The sequence below is a fragment of the Bos grunniens genome, chromosome 3 (genome assembly GCF_055505025.1).
Source record: "Bos grunniens cultivar Pamir isolate PY7600 chromosome 3, Bosgru_T2T1.0, whole genome shotgun sequence".
Classification (NCBI taxonomy): domain Eukaryota; kingdom Metazoa; phylum Chordata; class Mammalia; order Artiodactyla; family Bovidae; genus Bos; species Bos grunniens.
In genome coordinates this window covers 95,889,449-95,908,773 of record NC_141167.1, presented here as the reverse complement: position 1 = coordinate 95,908,773, position 19,325 = coordinate 95,889,449, and the positions used below count along the sequence as shown (strand labels likewise).

The 19,325-nt window shown below is 44.5% G+C and overlaps 1 long non-coding RNA gene across 1 annotated transcript in view; it reads right to left on the bottom strand.

Annotated features, from left to right (window-relative positions):
- Positions 1 to 230: 230 nt before the first annotated feature.
- LOC147376169 (uncharacterized) overlaps positions 231 to 19,325 on the bottom strand; it is a 43,105-nt gene continuing 24,010 nt past the window's right edge. The window contains exon 2 of the long non-coding RNA XR_015160804.1: positions 231 to 628. This is a non-coding gene — a long non-coding RNA (uncharacterized LOC147376169). The remainder of the gene's footprint in view (positions 629 to 19,325) is intronic.

The following is a 19,325-nucleotide window of genomic DNA, read 5'->3' as shown; positions in this document are numbered from 1 at the left end:
CGGACGTGACTTCATGATTCAATAACAACAAGGTTGCGCTGAGACCCAAAGCTGAGGAAGTTTCAGGGGCCTGAAATCCAGCCTGCCTTCCGCTTTCTAGAACTCAGAGGCAGCTGTACCCACTCAGAGAAAGGGGAACCCTCTAAACGTAGGCCTAACCCTCTCTTTCCCTCATTCTTTACAAGTTGAATGTTCCTGAAAGATAACAAATAACAAAATTGAAAAAGCCCTTTCTTTTGGAAGAAGTTTAATCAAAAGAAGTTTAATCTGATGTCAGCTTGTGTCCAAAAGGACAGCTCCTTCTGAATATGTTTCTCCTAAAGGAGAAGGGCCTGATCTCCTTCACCCTTGACTATCCGGTCAGGTTCCATTTCTTTAATAAATGAATTACGATAACTGAGGCCCCAGTTGCCAAACTGGAAAAGTATGGTTATTTACCCAGGGTGTCCTCCCCCAATCTGCACACACACATCCCTCCCTCTCTATCTGTGCCCCTCAAACCAACCTGGTGCTTCTCTTTACTCACCTGCTGCCACCTGCTGGAAGAGAAGAAACTTGGCCATCACGGAATAGTGTCCTGAGGCCCTCGGAGCTCCAAACCGCCATCTGCACCTCAGTTGCCTCCAACCTGCAGGTGTATCAGAGAGGGTACCAAGGTGCTGGCCAAGCTCCAAGCTAAGGGCTGACTGAGTCACCTCTCCAGTTGTTCCCATAGCTCAGCTTGGTATCTCTACAGTTGCCCTCAAAGATTGTGCCAAGTTGTCCAGTTTTAGTGTTCCTCAGGGAACGGAGACAATCCCCACAATGAACATGTCCTGCAGAAAAACTGCCTGGGCCCTAAGTGTACAACTCTTAACGGCTCAGCTCCTTTAGTTCACACTCTTCCCTCACCCTCCAATACTCCCAAGTTGGACCAGGATCAAAATGGGCTCCACCATCAGCTACACATTGGAGAAGGAAATGGCAACTCACTCCAGCATTCTTGCCTGACAAGTCCCAATGACAGAGGAGCCTGGCAGGCTACAGTCCATGGGGTCACAAAGAGTCAGACGTGATTTAGTGACTAAACGACAACAAATCAGCTACACCGTGTCTAGAATTATCACTCCTTCGTTAACCCCGTTTCTTCCCACCTCCTTCCTTTGTGAGTGTTTTCTGGAGAGAGTCCCACCACCCCACACCTCCAGCCCCATTACCTTCCCTACTCTCTGGCCTCAGCCCAGCCTACTTCCTCCATCACACAAGGCCTAATATTTTGAAAGTCCAAGAAAAGAGATTGCAACCGCAACACCTTTTCTTCCAGGGCCCTTGCAAACTCCTGGATACGAATAGACATATGACACGCCATTCTTCCCAGTAGCCAAAACTCCAAAGCTAAAAGACAGGGGCACTGTCTAACCCTTTCACTTCCAGCACCTCAGCAACAGATAGCTACCCAGCCAAAGATCTTCCCACACCTATTTCACTCACTGAAGCCAACTGTGGTTATAGTTTCTGTGTCTACAAGTGTTCTCTTCACAATCTTGTGAGATGCCCTGGTTTGGTTGCCTTCTCATCTCACATCAACTCTCTCATCCATTCAGTAGGTATAGACTTTAGAGCAAGTCACTTGAAAACCCACCTGATAATGCCTGGGAATTTTATGACCCATCAGCAGGGGACAGGAATAAGCCTGAACCCAGAAATCTCAGCAAGAAAGGAAAAGCATGGGCCAGTCCCACCAGGAAGTGAAAACAGGCTGCCAAGGTGGAAAAATGATCTCCCAAGGTGGGTTTCACAGATTTAGTGAACAAAAATATAGGAAGCCCAGTTAAAGTTGAATTTCAGGGACTTCCCTGGTGATCCAGTGGTTAAGACTTCACCTTCCAAAGCAGGAGGTGTGGGTTTGATCCCTGGTTGGGGAGTTAAGATCCCATATGCCTCGTGGCCCAAAAAACAAAACAAAAAACAGAAATGACATTGTAACAAATTCAATAAAGACTTAAGAAAAAAGTGGTTCACATTTTTAAAAAAATGAATCTCAGAGAAACAACACAAAATTTTTAGTGTAAGTAGGACCTGAGTACTATTTGTGCATCCCGTTGTTTTCTCTGGCAAGCCTATCCCAAGGCCTATGAGCAACTGTCAAGCCCACTTAGCCCTCATGGAAGCCCCAGAACCACAGAGCTGGGAGGTGGTCAGAGTCACAGGTCACATGCAGCCTCTGTGTGGGCCATGTGGATGTGAACCACTCAGGCGGGAGCTAAACCAGAGTAAACAGCCCTGAGCTGCAGGAGAAAAAGACAGTTTCCAGGAAGAGATTAGAGGAGAGGATGCAGGCTCCTGCTTCTACAGTGAGGGCCCGCCCAATGTGCTTGCCTCTTGGCTTCAGTGGCTCCTGTGTGTTTCACTTGGAGAAGCATTTGGGGAGCCATGCTCTGTGGTGTGCACGCTCTCTAAAGCAATGAGAAGCTTTTCTCCTACAGACCAGTGTTTTATAGAGTGGCTTTATTCCTCTAACTCTAAACATGTTTGTTTCCCCAGTGAAAGGAAAAGGAGGCGCGAGCTGGGGTCGAGTGCCAGACCAGAAGTCCAGGGGGCAGCCGCCCAAACAGACGGGCCTTGGCAGGGGCCACCTGGCCGGCAGATGGTTCAGGGCGGAGTGAGTGAGCAGCCTCCCTGAGTCCTGAGTAGGGCCCTGCAGGGATTTCCAGCACTTTCAGACCTGAATGATCCAGAGAGGAATAATCATAAAAATTCCTCATACTTCAAAGCCTACAAAGCTTATTCATAGACATCCTCTCATCAGGCCCTTGCACCAGATGCATGAGGCAGGGGAGTCTGAGCATGAGAGGAAGACAAAACTTCCCCAGAATTATAGACATGGTGAGGAACGGAGCCAGACTCAAACCCAGAGATTATTCCCAGGTGGTCAGATGCCATATTGCTCTTTCCAGGGGAAGGGATGGCCATGGGCAAATGCCGGGCAGAGTGACCAGCTCTCCGATTTGTTCAGGGAACAGGAGTTTCCTAGGATGTGGGATTTTTAATGCTAAACTCAAGATAGTCCTGAGCACATAGGTTGGTTGGTCCCTCTACTTGAGAGCCAGCAGGGGTTCATCCTGTCTCCATTCCCACCTGCTTCTGATGGGGGTCATCTATGCAGAGACTTAATAGGAGTTAGAAAGGGGCAGAAAGGTTAGAGAAGAAGCAGAACTTGAAAAGCTTGTGGTCTCACTTCTAAGTCTTCTCAAGCTGATTCTTCCACCTGGCGCCCCCTACATTCCCCATGTTTTCTCTTCTGTCCCTCATTTAGTTCAGTTCTAAATACCTTTCTAGTCTCCTGACAGGATCTGGGATACCACCTCCTCCAGGAGCATCCCTGGCCTCCCTAAGACTGTGTGCTCACATGAAGACTTACTTCATCACTGAACTTTGTGTTGAATTTACTTGTTGATTTGCCTATCTCCTCCCTAGAAAGCAACTCCATGAGGGTAGTGGCTGAATATTCATGCATTTATTGATTCATCGAATACTGATAGACCACCAACTGTGTATCAGTCACAGCTATACGATGTATCCTAGGATTACAAGATGCTGGAAGCAAGTCCAATACCTGCCCTCTTGGAGTTTACAGTCTGTTGGATGAGACAAATGTCAGTATACATAAGCACACAAGTAACAGCAAAATTACAACTATGTGGTTTGAAAAAAAAACTATTTGCTTTGTGTGTGTGTTCTTAGTTGCTCAGTCTAACTCGCTGAAGCCCCATAGATTGTAGCCCACCAGACTCCTCTGTCCATGAAATTATCTAGGCAAGAATACTGGAGTGGGTTGCCATTTCCTGCTCCAGGGGAATCTTCCTGACCCAGGGATTGAACCCACGTCTCTTGTGTCTCCTGTATCGGCAGGCAGATTGTTTATCACTAGCACCATCTTTTGACTGCCTTGTAACATATTCCACATAGGAGAATACCCAACATTAGATGAATTTATGATGGGGGACCAGGGAGGTAGGGGTGTCAGAGAAGCTTCTCCTGGGGAAGTGATGATGGAATGGAAATTCTGAGGTCAAGAAGTGGTTAACTAGGAAGAAGGGCAAGACCCAGAGAGAACTCTAAGCAGAAGGAGCAGCCTGTTCCCTCGTTTCGGGTGAGAAAACAGCACTTTACATCAAAGATTTTTAACGGGGTGATTTTGCATCTGCAGGGGACATTTGGCTATGTCTGGAAATATATTTTTTGTCACAACTTAGGAGGAGGGATTCTCCTGGCATTTAGTAGCCAGAAGTCAGAGAGGCTGCTAAATATCCTATGATGCATAAGACAATCCCCTGCCACGAAGAATGATCTGGTTCAAAATGTCAGTGGTGCCTCTGTTGGTGGAGCAGAGAGCAAAGGGGAAAGTGGTGTGAGTAGAGGCTGAAAACCCTGAGGATTGTGTAGGCAGGGTGACATGAACAGATAAATATTTGGAAAGATCAGTCTAGATGTAGCATGAAGAACAGAAAAGACAAGAGCGGAGGTGCAAAGATCAGTTGTGGACAATTGTAGTAGTCCAATTGACAGATGGTCCAGTTGACAGACTGGACCAGGACTTTGCTGGCAAAGAGAGAAAGACCTGAACGGATTCCTCAGCCACTGAGAAGGGATCTAATAGGACATAGGGATATAGGTTGGAGGAGGAGGTGTCAAGCCTGGTTTTCTCACTTGAGTACTTGTATGTGTTTGTGTGTTAGTTGCTCACTCATGTCTGACTCTTTTTGACTCCATAAACTCTAGCCTACCAAGCTCTGTGCATGGAATTCTCCAGGCAAGAATACTGTAATGGGTTGCCATTCCCTTCTCCAGGGGTCTTCCCAACCCAGGGATTGAACCCAGGTCTCCTGCATTGCAGGCAGATTCTTTACTGTCCGAGCCACCAGGGAAATCTGAGTACCTGTATAGGTGATCATAATAGGTGGTCACAGCATGTATGATTCTACATGCATCAGCTGACTCAATCCTCACAACTCCCTGAGGAAATTAAGCATAGAGTAACACATTCAACCAAAGGGCTTGGCCACTACCCACACTCAGGCGGTTTGGCTCTGGGGCTGCCAGTTGCTGCTCTAAATAATGCCACTGTCCACTCAGTGGTGAACTAGAGTGGGGGACCAGGTTTGGCCAAGGCCTGTGAGCTCACCTTTGGGCATGTTGAGTTTAAGATCAAGTAAGAGAGCCAGATGCACAGACTGCAGCCCAAAGGAGACTCACATGCCTCATAGCTGAAGCCCCCCATACCATAGTACTATGCCTGCCGCATAGCAGGGGCTCAGGGCACAGCTGCTGAATGGGCCAGTGGCTTTAATTCACTGGTTAAAATGAACACTGATTAAGCCAGGCTATACTTAAGGCATTGTGTCAGGTGGTAGATGTACCCAGGTAAATGAAAAACAGACCTGGCCTCTGGAGGCTTCAAACCCCTGGAAAAAAAAAAAAGCAAACACCTGAGCTTGAATGACCTGGAGCTCCATGCAGCCACAGCCTCAAGCTTGGTCTTCTCCTGTCTCTCACCTGAAAGTCTCACAGGGCAACATCCAGTGTCTGTGAGGAAGCTCTTTGGGCTTCCCAGGTGGCGCTAGTGGTAAAGAACCTGCCTGCCAATGCAGGAGACCTAAGAGATGTGGGTTTGATTTCTGGGTTTGGAAGATTCCCCTGGAGAAGGAAACGGCAACTCACTCCAATGTTTTTGCCTGGAGAGTCCCATGGACAGCTGGTGGGTGACAGTCCATAGGGTTGCAGAGAGTCAGACACAACTGAAGCAACTTAGCAAGCACACTAAGTCTCAGAGGCTAGAATTCAGTTGTCAAGATCCCACCAGCAAAAAACCAACGAATAAAATCAAAGACCTTGAGGTGTGTATGGGTGCACTTGCACAGGGAGCATTCATTCTCCATGTACTCTGCATGCCTAGAGCTCTCTACAGGCTCTCTATACCAGAGAATCGTAAATCCTGATGCTGACCTTTCTGCTTGGAGAGAAGAAAAGGAGAAGCTCACCAGTTCTTAAAAACTTCTAATTTTGTGTGGCTGCCCGAGGGTATGAAGCTGGGTGATGGGCTTCACTTTGCTTTGCAGGCAGGCCCAGGGCTCTGTGGTTTCCTCCCACAGTGAGAAGACTTAGTTTCTCTGAGGGTGGGGCTGAACTTGGGTGAGCTGTTTTCCTGTTTTACAGGACTGATATTCTCAGGTCCAGCTACATAATTTGCAGCTGTGCTGTGCTTGGTTGCTCAGTCACGTCTGACTCTTTGCAACCCCTTTGCAACTCCTAGCCTGCCAGGCTCCTCTGTCCATGGGGATTCTCTAGGCAGGAATACTGGAGTGGGTTGCCACACCCTCCTCCAGGGGATCTTCCCAACCCCAGGTTCAAACCCAGGTCTCCTGCATTGCAGGCAGATTCTTTACCATCTGAGCCACCAAGGGAAGCCCAAGAATACTGGAGTGGGTATCCCCTTCTCCAGGGAATCTTCCCAAACCAGGAATCAAAATGGGGTATCCTGCATTGCAGGTGGATTCTTTACCAGCAGAGCTACCAGGGAAGCCCATATAATTTGCAGGGCCCAATGCAAAATGACCTTTTGAACAAGATCCCTTGTTCAAAAATCATTAAAATTTCTAAGTGGCATTAGCAGAGTATTAAACCAAGTGTAGAGTCCTTCTGAGCATGGGGCCCTGTTACACCCTGAAACGCCCTGAGTATACCCTGGAGCACCTTCAGAGCCTTGGGTGGTAGCACAAGCGCTACAGGCAGGGCAGGTCAGGGAGTGCTGTCCCTCCCCCACTTTCACTCCATGCCACCCACGTGGAGGGAAGAGTGAATTTTGGAGCTGGACCAGGTCTCCAAATCAGTAGGCCAACCCCTCCAGCAAAGTCATCAGCAGGCACAGTGGGCCAGAGGAGCAACTCCCAGGGGACGACACAAGAGCAGCCCCCCTTTGCTGCAGTGGATGAGAAGTGGCCGCCAAAGGGGTGGAGACTGGTCCTTCTTCACTTGCCTGGCTTCCATCAAGTTCAGCATCCAGGAGCACCTCTCCACCTTCCTCCCTCATGCCTCAAGCTGTTTGGACTTCCTCACTCCAAAGTGTTGCTCTTGCTGGTCTATGTTTATTTATTTACTCAATTAAACCAACATTTCTCGAGTGCCTAATATCTACCTGGCATGACTCTAGGCCCTAGTGGTAGAGTGGAATGGACCCATGCTACCCTCCTGATTAAAATATGGAAAGAAATCTCTATCAACAGGCAAATAGCTGCTACCCTAAGTGGTCCTCCATTGTTCCCCTTGCCCATCCTGGTCACACCAACCCCTTTCCCTGGCCCCCAACACCTCACAAAGATCCAATAACAGAAACACCTGCTCTAGAGCTATGCGCAGTATCGATTCTGACTGGTTGGAAAAGGAAAGCAGGTAAGGGGTGAAAGAGTTCTTTTGAGATTCAGGGAGGACCTCGTGACACATGTAACCTCGGAGCAGAGACCTGAGTGAAACAAGGGAATGCAGGGCAAGCAGACTCTGGGCAGAAGGAATTTTAGATGCAAAGGCCCCGAGGTGGGATGTGGTATCAAGTTCAAAGGCACAAAAAGTCCAGCAGGACAAGGGCTTCCCTGATAGCTCAGTTGGTAAAAAATCTGCCTGCGAGGCAGGAGATCCTAGTTTGATTTCTGGGTTGGGAAGATCCACTGGAGAAGGGATAGGCTACCCACTCCAGTATTCTTTCTCTTATGACTCAGCTGGTAAAGAATCCACCTGCAATGCAAGAGACCCTGGTTTGATCCCTGGGTTGGGAAGATCGTCTAGAGAAGGGAAGGGCTACCCACTTCAATATTCTGGCCTAGAGAATTCCATGGACTGTGCATAGTCCATAGGGTCGCAAAGAGTCGGACACTACTGAGCGACTTTCACTTTACACTTTTACTTTAGGACAAGAGCAAGAAGAAGAAGTAGGGACAGGAAGCTAGCGAGTGTATCTTGAGGGTATGACATATCACAGTTTGGAATGTGGGTTTTATTCTGAGTGTGATGGGAAACCAACAGAGGGTTTTGCACAGAAAAGTAACAGGAACTGATTTACAATTTTTAAAAAGATTTTGTAGGGACTTCCCTGGCGGTGCAGTGGTTAAGACTTCACCTTCCAATGCAGGGAGGGTGGATTCAATCCCTGGTCGTGGAGCTAAGATCCACATGCCTCTTGGCCAAAAAAATCAAAACATAAAACAGAAGCAGTATTGTAACAAATTCAGTAAAGACTTTAAAATGCTCCACATTAAAAAATAGAAACGATTTTATTTTTTGGAGCAGTTTTAGATTTACCACAAAACTGAGAGGGAGCTACAGAATTTTCATACACCTGCACCCACACACACATAATCTCCCCCATTATCAACATCACTCACCAGAATGATACCTTTGTTATCAAAGATGAACATACACTGAACCCATCGTCTACCGCTCATGGTGTTGTACATCCTATGGGCTTGGACAAATGTATAATGACATGCATCCACCTTCATAATATCAGAGTATTTTCACTGTTCTAAAAACCCTCTGTGCTCTGTCTGTTCATATCTTCCGCCTCCCACACTTGGCAACCACTGATCTTTTTATAGTCTCCCTAGTTTTGCCTTTTCCAGAATGTTGTAGAGTTGGAAGCATACAGCATGCAGCCTTTTCAGATTGGCTTCTTTCACTTAGTAATATGCATGTAAGTTTCCTTCATGTCTTTTCACGGCTTGATGGCTCTTTCTAGTGATGAATAATATTCTATTGTCTGGATGTATCACAGTTTATTTTTTCCCCAGCATGGAAACAAATAGCATTTTATTTTTAATAATAACCTTGATATCTGAGTGACAAAATTGTTTTGCATGGAGTTTTTCCTTAGCAATTCTGAATTGAGAACATACCATAATCAAAAGTGACTATTCAAAGATTTAAGGATTCTATTTTGGCTAATACAATTTTATCATTATTAAATTCAGTGTATTAAATAATACCAAAATGTGTTAACTTTTAAAAACCATGATTTAAAAAAAAATAAGTTGAAAAAAATATAAACATGAAATCCTGCATAGCCAAATTGAAATAGAGACCTCAGTTCATTCAGTTAATAGTATCAGTGAATAAAATTGTACAATTCTGACAGTCAAATGATGGCTTCCCAGTTTTCATCTTGGTTATATGAAAGGAAAACATACCATTCTTGGATTCAGTTAATGTGTTTGTTTTAGGTTCCAAATTACTTTAATGGTAGCATTTTTGAAAAAGCAAAAATGGTATAACACCTTTTCCTCATGTCCTGAAGCATTTTATCTGCTGCTAAGTCACTTCAGTCGTGTCCGACTCTGTGTGACCCCAGAGACGGCAGCCCACCAGGCTCCCCCATCCCTGGGATTCTCCAGGCAAGAACACTGGAGTGGGTTGCCATTTCCCTCTCCAATGCATGAAAGAGAAAAGTGAAAGTGAAGTCGCTCAGTTGTGTCTGACTCTTAGCGACCCCATGGACTGCAGCCTTCCAGGCTCCTCCATCCATGGGATTTTCCAGGCAAGAGTACTGGAGTGGGGTGCCATTGCCTTCTCCAAAAAACAGATATTCATTCACACTGTTGTTTAAAAATATAGCTATAAGTTCCCAAAGTGAAATAACTCAAAGTTATAGTTCCCTTAGCAATTATATTTTTTATTTTTAATTAATTCATTTATTTTAATTGGAGGAGAATTACTTTACAGTATTGTGACAGTTTTTGCCATACAGCAACATGAATTGGTCACAGGTATACACGTGTCCTCCCATCCTGAAACCCCTCCCACATCTGTCACCACCCCATCCCTCTGGGTTGTCTCAGAGCACTGGCTTTGGGTGCCCTACTTTATGCACGGAACTTGCACTGGTCATCTGTTTTACATATGATAATGTACAGGTTTCAAAGCTCTTCTCTCAAATCACCCCACCCTTGCCTTCTTGGTTCATGATTTTGGCAATCATGAGTAAAGCTTCTGTAAACATTCATATGGAGCTTTCGTGTGGACATAGATTTTTAACTCCTTGAGTGCAAAAGTCTGTTCTTTATATCTGTGTCTCCTTTGTCGACCTGCATATGGGATCATCATGTCCATCTTTCTAAATTCCATGTATATGCGTTAATATTTCAGTATTTGTCTTTCTCTTTCTGACTTACTGCACTCTGTATAATGGGTTTCATCCACCTCATTAGAACTGACTCAAATGCGTTCCTTTTTATAGCTGAGTAATATTCCGTTGTATATATGTACCACAACTTCCTTATCCATTCATCTGCCAACGGACATGTAGGTTGCTTCCATGTCCTATCTATTGTAAATAGTGTATCACAGTTTATTTATCCATCCACTTATTGAACAATGTCTTAGTTGCTTGGTTCATGATTTTGGCAATCATGAGTAAAACTTCTGTAAACATTCATATGGAGCTTTCGTGTGGATGTAGATTTTTAACTCCTCAAGTAAATACCAAGAAGTGCTGGATTGTAGGGTAACAGTAGGCTTAGTTTTATAAGAAACTGACAAAACTATCTCCCAAAGTTGCTGTGCTATTTTGCGTTTCCACCAGCAATTTCTGGTGCTGAAACACGTCCTCACCAGCATTTGGCACTGGCAATGTTCTGGATTTTGGCTATTCTAACAGGTATTTAGTGGTACCCCATTGTTTTAATTTGCATTTCCCTGATGCCATGACATAGAGCATCTGTTCATATGCTTATTTGTTCTCTATATATCTTCTCTGGAGCAGTGTCAGTTAAAGTCTTTGGCTTATTTTTAAAATCAGATTGTTTTGTTATTGTTGAGTTTTAAGAGTTCTTTGTATATTATGGATAGCATCCTTTGTCAATCAGTTGTGTCTTTCATAAACATTTTCTCCCAGTCTGTGGCTTGTCTTCCCGTCCCCTAACCTTTTCGATATTGTCTTTCACAGAGTTGTTGTTTTTTTTTTAATTAAAAAATTTTATTTATTTTTAAATTTTAATTTATTTTTGGTTGTGCTGGGTCTTTGCTGCTGAGTGCAAACGTTCTTTAGTCGTGGTAAGTGGGGGCTACTCTTTGTTTTGGGGCACAGGCTTCTCAATGCAGCAGCTTCTCTTGTTGTGAAGCACAGGCTCTAGGCACATGGGTTTCAGTGGTTGTGGCATAAAGACCTAGTTGTTCTGTGGCACGTGAAATCTTCTCAGACCAGGGATTGAGTTCATGTCCCCTGCACTGGCGGGTGGATTCTTGTCTACTGTGACACCAGGGAAGCCCCATAGAGAAGTTTTTAAGTTTAGTGAAGTCCAACTTGTCAATTATTTCTTTCATAGATCATGTCTTGGGTGTTGTGTCTAAGAAAGCATTACTATACTCCAAGTGATCTAGGTTTCTCCTACGTCACCTTCTAGGAGTTTTACAGTTTTGAGAAGGGTATAAGGTCTGTGTCTAGATTCATCCTTTGGCACGTGGTTGTCCCATTGTTTCAGCACCATTTGCTAAGAAAACTCTCTTTGCTCCATTGCATTGCTTTTGTTCCCTTTCCTTGTTTGCCTTTTAATAGATCACTCTGGCTGCCACGAGTGATCTATAAAATGTAAATGACAAGTTTCTGTTCTGTAGTAATAAGTAGATAGTATCTGTGGAAATTATTATGTGCCAGAACCGTTGTAGGAAACTTCCAGGTCTTACTTCACTTAATTCCTTAAAACAATCCTATGAGGTTGCTTGAGTACTATTTATATTCTTTCAGATAAGGGAACTGAAGCACAGAAAGTGAAAAACCTACTCAAGATCACACCATCACCAGATGACGGAGCAGGCTGGGATTCAGATGCAGGCAACTTGATGACAAAAACGACATCTACTGTTATGCCTGCTAGAAACGATAAAAGCTAACACGTTTATTGGCTGTTTGCTGGGCTCTGTTCTAGGGCATTACAAGGGTGAATTCACTTAACCTCACAGCAGTCTGACAAGGTGGCCGTGACTGTCACTGTGTCAGAGAAGAGCTCGCTGCTTCCATCACCCGTCGGCGGGAGGCAGAGCTGGGACTGATTGCAGGCACTCAGCTCTAGAGCCTATGCTCCCAACTGTCACACAAAACCACCCCTGAGCTTCCAGGATATCATTCTCAGTATTTTGATACATGCTTGAAACGTTTCATAATTCGAACATTTTGATGAAAATAAAAACTGAATTGAAACAGAAGATGTTCGCAGTAGTCTTGAGTACTGTGGGGAGGAGGAAGACTTGAACACACTCCTGGTGTGAGCTGGAGGAAAACAAGGTGGCCCCTGCCATTGGCCATCAGGGGTCAGCCGGCCCTTGTCGCTGCCCTGCCTCTATCATTCCCGGGCCTATCTCTATCTCCTTGCCTCCACATTGCGTTGTAATCATCCATTTCTGTCTGTCTGTATCTCCATAGACTATGAGATATTGGAAAGTGAGTCCCTTTTGAATTCAGCTTTGTGCCTTGAAGAACAGGGCCTATTCAAGAGCTGATGTAAAATAGTGGTTGTAGGATGAATAATGAGGCCCAAGTAAAGAAACTGATTGCTCATTTTGCAAGTGCCCACACTACCTCCTCCCCTCATAGAGGAGCTGACATCTGGGAGTCCTCACTAAGCAAAGCTGAGGCCCCAGCTCCAGACTGACCACAGCTTAGATGCAAGAACTAAGGCCTAGGTTAGTGGGGAAAGTGTGAGATGGATAGAAACCAGAATAAGCTCCACAGAGGCAGGTACTGTGGCAGGTCAGGTGTCAACCTGAAAGATCGCAGCTCAGGAGGGTGGATGGCGAGGCAAAGAGAGATGGGAGGACCTCTGCTTTGATTGACAAAGCTTGGTGACAAGACAAGTTGCCTCTGGGGGATGTTGCACTACCACTGAATGAGCTTCCTGACCTGAACAGGAAGACTTGGACACCAGAGAATCTGCTCAAGAACAAAAAGATGAAGTGTATGGGATTAGCTTTATGGTAACTCCAAGAGAACATCCCCACCCCATTGGAAACTGACATCTAGCTTCTTTTTCAGGGATAGATTATTTTCATTTATTTTTTATTATATATTGGAATAGATGATTTACAATGTTGTGTTAGTTTCCGGTGTACAGCAAAGGGATTCAGCAATACACATATACATATCTATTCTTTTTCAGATTCTTTTCCCATTTAGATTATTACAGAATATCGAGTAGAGTTCCCTGTGCTATACAGTAGGTCCTCGTGAATTATGTATTTTATAAATAGTATGTTGCTGCTGCTATCTGTTTGCTAAGTCATGTCCAACTCTTTGTGAACCCATGGATTGTAGCCCGCCAGGCTCCTCTGTCCACGGGATGTCCCAGGCAAGAATACTGGAGTGGGTTGCCGTGTCCTTCTAGGGATCTTCCTGATCCAAGGACTGAACCCATGTCTCCTGCTTGGCAGCCAGGTTCTTTACCACGGAGCCACCTGGGAAGCCCTATAACAGTAGTGTGTGTATGTTAATCCCTGACTCCTAATGCATCCCTTTCTCCCACCTTTCCCTTCGGTAACCATACATTTGTTTTATATGTATGTAATACTGTTTCTGTTTCATAAATAAGTTCATTTGTATCATTTTTAAAGTTAACATATAAGTGATATTATATGATATTTGTCTTTCTCTGACTCACTTCATTCAGTATGATAATCTCTAGGTCCAAGGGGTGGATTAAAAAAAAAATACGTAGATTCCAAATGTTTTCTTTCAGTTTCTCAATTTGGTTTCTTAGTGATAAATCAACTCTCAAAAAGTATACCCACTTGGTTTGTGGCAGCAAAATGCAACATAAAAATATCCATCAGAATGGGAAACTATTTAGATTTCTCAGGAATGCAGAATATTTGACTTCTTTGAGCCTAAAACACTTCATATGTGGGTTTGTGTTTGACCACGATAAGTTAAACACTTGCCTTTGTCTCTGATTTTGATTTAGTCAGAGTTGAACACTTCCCAGATACTTACATATGTCCTGTGATACAAGATGACTGAAGATATGAGAGAGAAAGGCAAAGAAAGAGGAAGCCAGATTTAAGGAAAATATTAACATCTCAACCCACGCTGAGGAGCGAGAGGGCTGAGACAGTGTGTTTGAAGCTTGGAGTTGTCATGGATATACAGATAGTCCACTCACCGATTACTAAGATTCCTAAGATTCTTCAAGGTATTTTCAAACTTTAGAAAAAATTTACAGATTTAAAAGTTATCTGACGGTTAAAGAAAAAAAAATCAACCCCAGAGCTTCAGTAACACTGCTCATGATCATTTCAGCCATGACAGCTCCCAGGCAAAGCATGAAATCTGGTCTTCAAAGTGTAGATTTGAAGGTTCACTAATCTCAAGTCTCCACCAGCATGTTCATCTTCAGAGACATGTCATATGTTGTGACCATGCCTCTTTTGCTTATCTGATTGCAACATATTCCTCAGAAAAGGAAGGCCTTCTTAGTTCATTGTAGAACTACTGTGAACTACTATGTCATTCATTGTATTAATTTTTTAAAACTGGTCAGAATTTATCTTTAATTTTCTAAGTTTCTAGATGAAAACAGACCTCCAAATTATCTTGGGTTTCTCTCTCTCCCTTACCTCCCGCTCCCAGTCAGCTGCCAAGCCCTGTCAGCCCTGACTACACAACTCTGTCTCTTATATCCATCCTGACCCTTCTCTCCCGTGGCTGCTGTTTACCTCATTAGCCTCCTAGCTGCCTCCCTGTCTTGGTTTCCTGTCTGTCCTCCTCCATGGCGTCTTCCACGTTACAGATAGGTCTGTCTTCATCCATGCCTGGGACCAAGCAATGGCTTAGTCGATGTTCGCTGACCCTGAGTCTTTGATCTTTCCAGCATCTTATTCAGAACTCTAAAGGTGCTCTGCAACCCCCACACATGGTGTCTGAACTCTTTGGCCTGTCCCTGGACACCGTCCCCAATCTGACCTGGCCCAGTGTCACTGCCTCCCTCCTGGAGCCTCCATCTGGCCAAGCTGAGGGGCCGCCTCTGGTGCTTTCCTTTGTTCACTCTGCCTTTTCTACTTGCAACACCCTTTCCCCCAAATACATACTACCTACTTTGCAGGAAGCAGCTCCAGTGCCACCACCTCCTCGAAGTTGTTCCTGATCCCACCAGCCGGATGCCTTCTCTCCTAAGTGAGGAGAGAGCACTCTTTTGTTCTCTCTCTCTTTCTCCTTTTGGAAATTCTTGTCATTTAAGTACACACCATCCTAGGTTGTGTGTATTTTGAGACCAACATCTGTGTCTTTACTGCAATATCATATGTAAAATGCACATCCATGTGCCTGCCATGTAGCAAGCATTCAGTGAATGCTAGAGTCTCCCCTTTTCTGTCAAGCTTTTTGTAAGATCAGCGGCTTAAATCTCTGCAGTACAACTTTTCTTGAGGAGTCCAGGGATTTCACAGTTGTGTCTCTCTGCTTATTTTGGAAACAAGAGTATGGGATAGCAGAACAAAATCAGACCTGAGTCTGAACCTGGGTTCTTTTTTAAAAAAATATTTATTTATTTATGTGGCTGCCCTGGGTCTTAGTTGTGGCATGCGGGCTCTTGTTGGCAGCATATGGGGTCTAGTTCCCTGACCAGGGATTGAACCCAGACCCCCTGCATTGGGAGCATGAAGCCCTAGCCCCTGGACCAGCAGGGAATCCCCTGAACCTGAGTTCTGCCATATCACCTATCACCTTGTTGATTTTAGAAAATTTGCCTACATTAATTTTTCACCATTAGAATAGATTTCTTTTCCACTATATTAGAACTGACTCTTCAAATAGAAAAAGGCAAATAAGATAGAAGTTTATTGACCTTTCATGTAATGTCCATAGGTGGGCAGGTGGTTGAGGACAGATAGGACCCTGGTCTCTGAGCCCAGCCAGGGGCCTGGGTCCTTTTTGTTACACGGCTCCAATGTTGCCCAGATGAGCTAAAGCTCACTCCCCAGCCCCACAACCACATCCATTTCCAGGGCCCAGGAAGGTGAGCCGAGAGGAAATAGCTCCCTTAATAATGACTTTACCCAAAGTTGTACATATCAATTTTGTTCAAAACCTACTGAATAGAATTTAATCACATTATCACACCTAACTGTAAGGGAAGCTTGGAAACACTTACCAGCCCTGAGTACCTGATTGTTGTGCCATTATCCAATTCAGGAATAGCTAGGAAGTCACATACAATGCTAAAATTCAAGATGGGGAAGCTTATGTTACTAAAAGGAAGCAGCTAGGAATGGTTAAGAAGAGGCAAGTACCAGTGTTTGCCACAACTACTTCACAGAGTTGTTGCAAACATTAAATGCAAAGATCGGCAAAGTCCCTAACATTATGTGCAACAAAATCAATATTCATTCCTTCCTAATTATCTCCCTATTCCCCACTTGCCTAACAGCCTTTTGCTTAGTAAGTTCTCACTATATTTTTAATGGATGAAGAAGGCTCAAATGAATGAACTCATTTTGAAGGCCCACCCTTTTTAACTAGATAAAACCATTTGTAATGTGCTCATTAATTATTGTTATATGGAAGCTTGCTACTAACTAAGTTTAGTATAAGTGGATAAAGGGCTCTCTTTCTACATCGCCAATGCCGAACTAATGGAATTATGCAGAGTCTCCCTAAGCCTCAAAAATTCCCAGATGAGGAGGACTAACGCTATTAAGGACCTATGGCTTAGTGTGCAATTGCTGAACTGCATTTTACATGAATCTCTGCTATTTCTCCAGAGAGAAGTTAGCACAGGAAGTGATCCACACCAGCTCCTCACATTCTTTAGCCTGAGCACTCATGTCTGGACTGTCTCCGGGGACACTGCGATGGAGAAAAGGATGGGCCTGAGAAGTTCCAGGAGAAGCTGAGCAGAACCACAGAGACCTCCAGCTGAGGTCACAGAAGCCTGGATCTCCCAGGAGAAGAACACATGGAGAAAGGTCTACACCCAATCAGCCCGCTGTCAGAAATAACTGAGACTCTCCACCATGTGCTCACACGTATGACCTCGAAATCAGCTGCTGTTAGAGAGCCTGCTGCTCCGGCTGTGATGCTGAAGCCTGTTGCCTTAGTCAAGGGAGTCTCAGAATTCTTTGCAGGAAAAGTTCTTAAGCAGTGACTCAGTGAAGGTCTTAAAATGTCCAGGACTTGTCAGCTAATAGCGTCCCTAGAGCTCTGGGAGACTGAGCAAACTGACCTAAATATAAAAGCAATTTTGGGATAGGAAGAGGGAGCCCTGGAAAGAGTACAATCCTGCCCTGCAGAAGCCCCATGGGATTCCATGGCAGCCTCCCCTGGGGGTGGGAGTCAGGGGCAATGAGACCCACCCAGTCAATCGGCACTGGGATGCCCCAGATTCTCAGGCTCCTCTGTGACTTCCTCTAGCTCTCTTCCTCTTTATCATCGCCTCGTTCGGGACAACTTCCTGCTCTCTCTTCTTGGATTCCTTCAGATTTCTATGTTAACCTCTTCTCTGGAAACCTCAGAATTTGTATACTAAAATATTTCCTGACATTGGACTGTGCTCAACAAATCTCTCACAGTCATCTCTTTGCCAGCTTACCATGTCCTCTGTGTCAGTATCAAGATTCCTGGAAAGAAAATACTTTATATTCCTAATTGTGGGTGTATGTGTGTGTGTGTGTATATTTATATATATATATATATATATAATTGTTTATGTGTGTATGGGTAAATGTGTGTGTATACATATGTATGTATATATTTACAGATTCCCTTATTTACTCATATAATATTTGGGGGTTGCCCAGGCATTGCTCCAGGTACAAAGAGCCAGAAGTGAATAAAATAGTCTAAGTACCTACTTTGGTGAAAATTGGGGTAGACTTACAGTAAACAGGGCTTCCCTGGTGGCTTAGACAGTAAAGAATTTGCCTGCAATGCAGGAGACCTGGGTTCAATCCCTGGGTTGGGAAGATGCCCTGGAGAAGAGAGTGGCAACCCACTCCAGTATTCTTTCCTGGAGAATCCCATGGACAGACACAACCGAGTGACCAACATCTTCACTTTCACAAAAAACAAGTATTACAAAGTGCATGCGGATCTGTAGATATACTACAGGTTCAGTTCAGTTGCCAGTTGTGTCTGACTCTTTGCAACCCCATGAACCGCAGCATGCCAGGCCTCCATGTCCATCACCAACTGCCAGAGTCTACCCAAACCCATGTCCACTGAGTCGGTGATGCTATCTAACCATCTCATCCTCTGTCACCCCTTCTTCTCCTGCCTTCAATGTTTCCCAGCATCAGGATCTTTTCAAATGAGTCAGCTCTTCGCATCAGGTGATCAAAGTATTGGAGTTTCAGCCTCAGCATCAGTCCTTCCAATGAACACCCAGGACAGATCTCCTTTAGGATTGACTGGTTGGATCTCCTTGCAGTCCAAGGGACTCTCAAGAGTCTTCTCCAACACCACAGTTCAAAAGCATCAATTCTTTGGCACTCAGCTTTCTTCACAGTCCAACTCTCACATCCATACATGACCACTGGAAAAACCATAGCCTTCACTAGATGGACCCTTGTTGGCAAAGTAATGTCTCTGTTTTTTAATATGCTGTCTAGGTTGGTCATAACTTTCCTTCCAAGAAGTAAGTGTCTTAATTTCATGGCTGCAATCACCATCTGCAGTGATTTTAGAGCCCCCCAAAATAAAGTCAGCCACTGTTTCCACTGTTTCCCCATCTATTTGCCATGGAGTGATGGGACCGGATGCCATGAGCTTAGTTTTCTGAATGCTGAGCTTTAAGCCAACTTTTTCACTCTCCACTTTCACTTTCATCAAGAGGCTCTTTAGTTCTTCTTCGCTTTCTGCCATAGGGTGGTGTCATCTGCATATCTGAGGTTATTGAGATTTCTCCCGGCAATCTTGATTCCAGCTTGTGTTTCTTCCAGTCCAGCGTTTATCATGATGTATCCTGCATATAAGTTAAATAAACAGGGTGACAATATACAGCCTTGACGAACTCCTTTTCCTATTTGGAACCAGTCTGTTGTTCCATGTCCAGTTCTAACTGTTCCTTCCTGACCTGCATACAAATTTCTCAAGAGGCAGATCAGGTGGTCTGGTATTCCACGTCTTTCAGAATTTTCCACAGTTTATTGTGATCCACACAGTCAAAGGCTTTGTCATAGTCAATAAAGCAGAAATAGATGCTTTTCTGGAACTCTCTTGCTTTTTTGATGATCCATTGGATGTTGGCAATTTGATCTCTGGTTCCTCTGCCTTTTCTAAAACCAGCCTGAACATCAGGAAGTTCATGGTTCATGTATTG